Here is a 9952-nt window from a genome sequence, read left to right as displayed (position 1 = left end):
AGAAACTCCACAACTTGAAACACCACAACTAGATACTCCACAAAAACAAATTTCATAATTAGAAACTCCACAGCTAGAAAGTCCGAAACTAGAAACTCTGCAACTAGAAACTCCGCAACTAGAAACTCCACAGCTAGAAAATCCACCACTAGAAACTCCACAACTAGCAACTCCACAACTACAGACTCCGCAACTAGAAAACTCCGCAACTAGAAACTCCCAACCAGACACTCCGCAACTAGGAACTCTACAACTTCAAAATGCACAACTAGAAACTCCCCAACTTGAAACACCACAACTAGATACTTCACAACTACAAACTCCGCAACTAGAAAATCTGCAACTAGAAACTCCGCAACTAGAAACTCCACAGCTAGAAACTTCACTACTTGAAACACCACAACTAGATACTCCACAACTACAAATTCCACAACTAGAAACTCCACAGCTAGGAAGTTCGCAACTAGAAACTCTGCAACTAGAAACTCCACAACTAGAAACTCCGCAACTAGAAACTCCACAGCTAGAAACTCCACAACTACAAACTCCACAACTAGAGACTCCACAACTAGAAACTTCACAACTACGAGCTCCACAACTACGAACCCCACAACTACAAACACCAACACTAGAAACTAAACAACTAGAAACTCCACAACTAGAGATTCCACAACCAGAAACTCCACAGCTAGAAACTCCACAACTTGAGACTTCGCATTTAGAGACTCGGCAACTAGAAACTCAACAACTAGAAACTCCACAACTAGAAACTCCATAACTTGAAACACCACAACTAGATACTCCACAACTACAAATTTCACAACTAGAAACTCCACAACTAAAAACTCCGCAACTAGAAACTTCGCAACTAGAAACTCCGCCACTGCAATCTTCACAACTGGAAAACTATGCAACTAGAAACTCAGCAACTAGATACTCCGCAACTACAAACTCCACAGCTAGAAACTCCACAACTACAAACTCCACAACTAGAGACTCCACAACTAGAAACTCCACAACTACGAACTCCACAACTACGAACCCCAAAACTACAAACTCCACAACTAGAAACTCCACAACTAGAAACTTCACAACTTTAGACTTCGCAACTGGAAACTCCACAACTAGAGACTCCACAACTAGGAACTCCACAACTAGAGACTCCACAACCAGAAACTTCACAGCTAGAAATTCCACAGCTTTAGACTTCGTATGTAGAGACTCGGCAACTAGAAACACAACAACTAGAAACTCCACAACAAGAACCTCTAAACTAGAAACTCCACAACTTGAAACAACACAACTAGATACTCCACAAAAACAAATTTCATAACTAGAAACTCCACAGCTAGAAAGTCAACAACTAGAAACTCTAACACTAGAAACTCCACAACCAGAAACTCCGCAACTAAAAACTGCGCAACTAGAAACTCCACAGCTAGAAAATCCACAGCTAGAAATTCCACAACTAGAAACTCCACAACTACAGACTCCGCAACTATAAACTCCACAACTAGACAATCCGCAACTAGGAACTCTACAACTTTAAAATCCACAACTAAAAACTTCACAACTTGAAACTCCACAACTAGATACTCCACAACTACAAACTCCACAACTAGAAACTCCACAACTTGAAACTCCGCAACTAGAAACTCCGCCACTGCAATCTCTACAACTGAAAAACTCCGCAACTAGAAACTCTGCAAGTAGAAACTCCGCAACTAGAAACTCCAGAGCTAGAGTCTCCAAAACTACAAACTCCACAACTAGAGACTCCACAACTAGAAACTCCACAACTACGAGTCCCTCAACTACGAACCCCACAACTACAAACTCAACAACTAGAAATTCCACAACTAGAAACTCAACAACTTTAGACTTCGCAACTAGAAACTCCACAACTAGAGACTCCACAACTAGGAACTCCACAACTAGAGACTCCACAACCAGAAACTCCACAGCTAGAAATTCCACAGCTTTAGACTTCGTATGTAGAGACTCGGCAACTAGAAACACAACAACTAGAAACTCCACAACAAGAACCTCTAAACTAGAAACTCCACAACTTGAAAGACCACAACTAGATACTCCACAAAAACAAATTTCATAACTAGAAACTCCACAGCTAGAAAGTCCGCAACTAGAAACTGTGCAACTAGAAACTCCGCAACTAGAAACTCCACAGCTAGAAAATCCACCACTAGAAACTCCACAACTAGCAACTCCACAACTACAGACTCCGCAACTAGAAAACTCCGCAACTAGAAACTCCCAACCAGACACTCCGCAACTAGGAACTCTACAACTTCAAAATCCACAAGTAGAAACTCCCCAACTTGAAACACCAGAACAAGATACTCCACAACTACAAACTCCACAACTAGAAACTCCGCAACTAGAAACTCCGCCATTAGAAACTCCACAACTATTAAACTCCGCAACTAGGAAATCTGCAACTAGAAATTCCGCAACTAGAAACTCCACAGCTAGAAACTTCACTACTTGAAACACCACAACTAGATACTCCACAACTACGAATTCCACAACTAGAAACTCCACAGCTAGGAAGTCCGCAACTAGAAACTCTGCAACTAGAAACTCCACAACTAGAAACTGCACAGCTAGAAAATCCACCACTAAAACTCCACAACTAGCTACTCCACAACTAAAGACTCCGGAACTAGAAAACTCCGCAACTAGAAACTCCCAACTAGACTTTCCGCAACAAGAAACTCCGCAACTAGAAACTCCACAACTTGAGACTTCGAAACTACAAACTCCACAACTAGAAACTCCACAACTAGAAACTCCACAACTAGAAAATCCACAACTAGAAACTCCGCAACTAGAAACTCCACAGCTAGAAAGCCCGTAACTAGAAACTCTGCAACTACAAACTCCGCAACTAGAAACTCCACAGCTAGAAAATCCACCACTAGAAACTCCACAACTAGCAACTCCCAACTAGACACTCCGCAACTAGGAACTCTACAACTTCAAAATCCACAACTAGAAACTCCACAGCTTGAAACTCCACAACTAGATACTCCACAACTACAAACTCCACAACTACAAACTCCACAACTTGAAACTCCGCAACTAGAAACTCCGTAACTACAATCTCCACAACTGGAAAACTCCGCAACTAGAAACTCTGCAAATAGAAACTCCGCAACTAGAAACTCCAGAGCTAGAAACTCCACAACTACAAACTCCACAACTAGAGACTCCACAACTAGAAACTCCACAACTACGAGTCCCACAACTACGAATCCCACAACTACAAACTCAACAACTAGAAATTCCACAACTATAAACTCAACAACTTTAGACTTCGCAACTAGAAACTCCACAACTAGAGACTCCACAACTAGGAACTCCACAACTAGAGACTCCACAACCAGAAACTCCACAGCTAGAAATTCCACAGCTTGAGACTTCGTATGTAGAGACTCGGCAACTAGAAACACAACAACTAGAAACTCCACAACGAGAAACTCCACAACTAGAAACTCCACAACTTGAAACACCACAACTAGATACTCCACAAAAACAAATTTCATAACTAGAAACTCCACAGCTAGAAAGTCCGAAACTAGAAACTCTGCAACTAGAAACTCCGCAACTAGAAACTCCACAGCTAGAAAATCCACCACTAGAAACTCCACAACTAGCAACTCCACAACTACAGACTCCGCAACTAGAAAACTCCGCAACTAGAAACTCCCAACCAGACACTCCGCAACTAGGAACTCTACAACTTCAAAATCCACAACTAGAAACTCCCCAACTTGAAACACCACAACTAGATACTCCACAACTACAAACTCCACAACTAGAAACTCCACAACTAGAAACTCCACCACCAGAAACTCCGCAACTAAAAACTCCGCAACTAGAAATCCCACAACTAGAGACACCACAACTAGAGACTTCACAACTAGAAACTCCGCAACCAGAAAATCCACAACTAGAAACTCCACAGCTAGAAACTGCACATTTTGAAACACCACAACTAGATACTCCACAACTACAAATTCCATAACTAGAAACTCCACAACTTGAAACTCAACAAATAGATACTCCACAACGATGGACTCCACAACTATGGACTCCACAACTAGAAACTCCAACACTAGAAACTCCACAACCAGAAACTCCGCAACTAAAAACTCCGCAACTAGAAGCTCCACAGCTAGAAAATCCACAGCTAGAAATTCCACAACTAGAAACTCCACAACTACAGACTCCGCAACTATAAACTCCACAACTAGACAATCCGCAACTAGGAACTCTACAACTTCAAAATCCACAACGAAAAACTTCACAACTTGAAACTCCACAACTAGATACTCCACAACTACAAACTCCACAACTAGAAACTCCACAACTTGAAACTCCGCAACTAGAAACTCCGCCACTGCTATCTCCACAACTGGAAAACTCCGCAACTAGAAACTCTGCAACTAGAAACTCCGCAACTAGAAACTCCAGAGCTAGAGTCTCCACAACTACAAACTCCACAACTAGAGACTCCACAACTAGAAACTCCACAACTACGAGTCCCTCAACTACGAACCCCACAACTACAAACTCAACAACTAGAAATTCCACAACTAGAAACTCAACAACTTTAGACTTCGCAACTAGAAACTCCACAACTAGAGACTCCACAACTAGGAACTCCACAACTAGAGACTCCACAACCAGAAACTTCACAGCTAGAAATTCCACAGCTTTAGACTTCGTATGTAGAGACTCGGCAACTAGAAACACAACAACTAGAAACTCCACAACAAGAACCTCTAAACTAGAAACTCCACAACTTGAAACAACACAACTAGATACTCCACAAAAACAAATTTCATAACTAGAAACTCCACAGCTAGAAAGTCAACAACTAGAAACTGTGCAACTAGAAACTCCGCAACTAGAAACTCCACAGCTAGAAAATCCACCACTAGAAACTCCACAACTAGCAACTCCACAACTACAGACTCCGCAACTAGAAAACTCCGCAACTAGAAACTCCCAACCAGACACTCCGCAACTAGGAACTCTACAACTTCAAAATCCACAAGTAGAAACTCCCCAACTTGAAACACCAGAACTAGATACTCCACAACTACAAACTCCACAACTAGAAACTCCGCAACTTTAAACTCCGCCACTAGAAACTCCACAACTATTAAACTCCGCAACTAGGAAATCTGCAACTAGAAACTCCGCAACTAGAAACTCCACAGCTAGAAACTTCATTACTTGAAACACCACAACTAGATACTCCACAACTACGAATTCCACAACTAGAAACTCCACAGCTAGGAAGTCCGCAACTAGAAACTCTGCAACTAGAAACTCCACAACTAGAAACTGCACAGCTAGAAAATCCACCACTAAAAACTCCACAACTAGCTACTCCACAACTAAAGACTCCGGAACTAGAAAACTCCGCAACTAGAAACTCCCAACTAGACTTTCCGCAACAAGAAACTCCGCACCTAGAAACTCCACAACTTGAGACTTCGAAACTACAAACTCCACAACTAGAAACTCCACAACTAGAAACTCCACAACTAGAAAATCCACAACTAGAAACTCCGCAACTAGAAACTCCACAGCTAGAAAGCCCGCAACTAGAAACTCTGCAACTACAAACTCCGCAACTAGAAACTCCACAGCTAGAAAATCCACCACTAGAAACTCCACAACTAGCAACTCCCAACTAGACACTCCGCAACTAGGAACTCTACAACTTCAAAATCCACAACTAGAAACTCCACAGCTTGAAACTCCACAACTAGATACTCCACAACTACAAACTCCACAACTACAAACTCCACAACTTGAAACTCCGCTACTAGAAACTCCGTAACTACAATCTCCACAACTGGAAAACTCCGCAACTAGAAACTCTGCAAATAGAAACTCCGCAACTAGAAATTCCAGAGCTAGAAACTCCACAACTACAAACTCCACAACTAGAGACTCCACAACTAGAAACTCCACAACTACGAGTCCCACAACTACGAATCCCACAACTACAAACTCAACAACTAGAAATTCCACAACTACAAACTCAACAACTTTAGACTTCGCAACTAGAAACTCCACAACTAGAGACTCCACAACTAGGAACTCCACAACTAGAGACTCCAAAACCAGAAACTCCACAGCTAGAAATTCCACAGCTTGAGACTTCGTATGTAGAGACTCGGCAACTAGAAACACAACAACTAGAAACTCCACAACGAGAAACTCCACAACTAGAAACTCCACAACTTGAAACACCACAACTAGATACTCCACAAAAACAAATTTCATAATTAGAAACTCCACAGCTAGAAAGTCCGAAACTAGAAACTCTGCAACTAGAAACTCCGCAACTAGAAACTCCACAGCTAGAAAATCCACCACTAGAAACTCCACAACTAGCAACTCCACAACTACAGACTCCGCAACTAGAAAACTCCGCAACTAGAAACTCCCAACCAGACACTCCGCAACTAGGAACTCTACAACTTCAAAATGCACAACTAGAAACTCCCCAACTTGAAACACCACAACTAGATACTTCACAACTACAAACTCCGCAACTAGAAAATCTGCAACTAGAAACTCCGCAACTAGAAACTCCACAGCTAGAAACTTCACTACTTGAAACACCACAACTAGATACTCCACAACTACAAATTCCACAACTAGAAACTCCACAGCTAGGAAGTTCGCAACTAGAAACTCTGCAACTAGAAACTCCACAACTAGAAACTCCGCAACTAGAAACTCCACAGCTAGAAACTCCACAACTACAAACTCCACAACTAGAGACTCCACAACTAGAAACTTCACAACTACGAGCTCCACAACTACGAACCCCACAACTACAAACACCAACACTAGAAACTAAACAACTAGAAACTCCACAACTAGAGATTCCACAACCAGAAACTCCACAGCTAGAAACTCCACAACTTGAGACTTCGCATTTAGAGACTCGGCAACTAGAAACTCAACAACTAGAAACTCCACAACTAGAAACTCCATAACTTGAAACACCACAACTAGATACTCCACAACTACAAATTTCACAACTAGAAACTCCACAACTAAAAACTCCGCAACTAGAAACTTCGCAACTAGAAACTCCGCCACTGCAATCTTCACAACTGGAAAACTATGCAACTAGAAACTCAGCAACTAGATACTCCGCAACTACAAACTCCACAGCTAGAAACTCCACAACTACAAACTCCACAACTAGAGACTCCACAACTAGAAACTCCACAACTACGAACTCCACAACTACGAACCCCAAAACTACAAACTCCACAACTAGAAACGCCACAACTAGAAACTTCACAACTTTAGACTTCGCAACTAGAAATCCACAACTAGAGACTCCACAACTACGAACTCCACAACTAGAGACTCCACAACTAGAAACTCCACAACTTGAAACACCACAACTAGATACTCCGCAAAAACAAATTTCATAACTAGAAACTCCACAGCTAGAAAGTCCGCAACTAGAAACTGTGCAACTAGAAACTCCGCAACTAGAAACTCCACAGCTAGAAAATCCACCACTAGAAACTCCACAACTAGCAACTCCACAACTACAGACTCCGAAACTAGAAAACTCCGCAACTAGAAACTCCCAACCAGACACTCCGCAACTAGGAACTCTACAACTTCAAAATCCACAACTAGAAACTCCCCAACTTGAAACACCACAACTAGATACTCCACAACTACAAACTCCACAACTAGAAACTCCGCAACTAGAAACTCTGCCACTAGAAACTCCACAACTATTAAACTCCGCAACTAGAAAATCTGCAACTAGAAACTCCGCAACTAGAAACTCTACAGCTAGAAACTTCACTACTTGAAACACCACAACTACATACTCCACAACTACAAATTCCACAACTAGAAGCTCCACAGCTAGGAAGTCCGCAACTAGAAACTCTGCAGCTAGAAACTCCACAACTAGAAACTCCGCAACTAGAAACTCCACAGCTAGAAACTCCACAACTACAAACTCCATAACTAGAGACTCCACAACTAGAAACTTCACAACTACGAGCTCCACAACTACGAACCCCACAACTACAAACTCCACAACTAGAAACTAAACAACTAGAAACTCCACAACTAGAGAATCCACAACCAGAAACTCCACAGCTAGAAACTCCACAACTTGAGACTTCGCATTTAGAGACTCGGCAAATAGAAACTCCACAACTTGAAACACCACAACTAGATACTCCACAACTACAAATTTCACAACTAGAAACTCCACTACTAAAAACTTCGCAACTAGAAACTCCGCAACTAGAAACTCTACAGCTAGAAAGTCCGCAACTAGAAACTCCGCCACTGCAATCTTCACAACTGGAAAACTCTGCAACTAGAAACTCAGCAACTAGAAACTCCACAACTAGAAACTCCACAACTAGAAACTCCATAACTTTAGACTTCGCAACTAGAAATCCACCACTAGAGACTCCACAACTGGGAACTCCACAACTAGAGACTCCACAACCAGAAACTCCACAGCTAGAAACTCCACAACTAGAGACTTTACAACTGGAAACTCCGCAACTAGAAACTCCACAACTAGAAACTCCACAGCTAGAAACTCCAAAACTTGAGTTACCACAACTAAATACTACACAACTACAAATTCCACAACTAGAAACTCCACAACTTTAAACTCCACTACTAGAAAACCCCACAACTAGAAACTCCACAGTTAGATACTTCACTACTTGAAACACCACAACTAGATACTCCACAACTACAAATTCCGCAACTAGAAACTCCACAACTACAGACTTCACAACAAGAAACTCCACAACTAGAAACTCCACAACCAGAAACTCCGCAACTAGAAACTCCGCAACTAGAAATCCCACAACTAGAGACTCCATAACTAGAAACTCCACTACTAGAAAATTCCGCAACTAGAAACTCTGCAACTAGAAACTCCGCAACTAGAAACTCCACAGCTAGAAACTTCACTACTCGAAACACTACAACTTGATACTCCAAAACTACAAATTCTACAACAATAAACTCCAAAACTAGAAACTCCGCAACTAGAAACTCCACAACTAGAAACTCCTCGACTAGAAACTCCACAACTTAAAACACCACAACTAGATACTCCACAACTAAAAACTCCACAACTAGAAACTCCACAACTAAAAACTCCACAACTTGAAACTCCGCAACTAGAAACTCCACAACTAGAAACTCTAACACTAGAAACTCCACAACCAGAAACTCCGCAACTAAAAACTCCGCAACTAGAAACTCCACAGCTAGAAAATCCACAGCTAGAAATTCCACAACTAGAAACTCCACAACTACAGACTCCGCAACTATAAACTCCACAACTAGACAATCCGCAACTAGGAACTCTACAACTTCAAAATCCACAACTAAAAACTTCACAACTTGAAACTCCACAACTAGATACTCCACAACTACAAACTCCACAACTAGAAACTCCACAACTTGAAACTCCGCAACTAGAAACTCCGCCACTGCAATCTCCACAACTGGAAAACTCCGCAACTAGAAACTCTGCAAGTAGAAACTCCGCAACTAGAAACTCCAGAGCTAGAGTCTCCACAACTACAAACTCCACAACTAGAGACTCCACAACTAGAAACTCCACAACTACGAGTCCCTCAACTACGAACCCCACAACTACAAACTCAACAACTAGAAATTCCACAACTATAAACTCAATAACTTTAGACTTCGCAACTAGAAACTCCACAACTAGAGACTCCACAACTAGGAACTCCACAACTAGAGACTCCACAACCAGAAACTCCACAGCTAGAAATTCCACAGCTTTAGACTTCGTATGTAGAGACTCGGCAACTAGAAACACAACAACTAGAAACTCCACAACAAGAACCTCTAAACTAGA

The sequence above is a fragment of the Rhipicephalus microplus genome, unplaced genomic scaffold (genome assembly GCF_043290135.1).
Source record: "Rhipicephalus microplus isolate Deutch F79 unplaced genomic scaffold, USDA_Rmic scaffold_14, whole genome shotgun sequence".
NCBI classification, from domain to species: domain Eukaryota; kingdom Metazoa; phylum Arthropoda; class Arachnida; order Ixodida; family Ixodidae; genus Rhipicephalus; species Rhipicephalus microplus.
Note: the sequence above shows the minus strand (reverse complement) of the source record.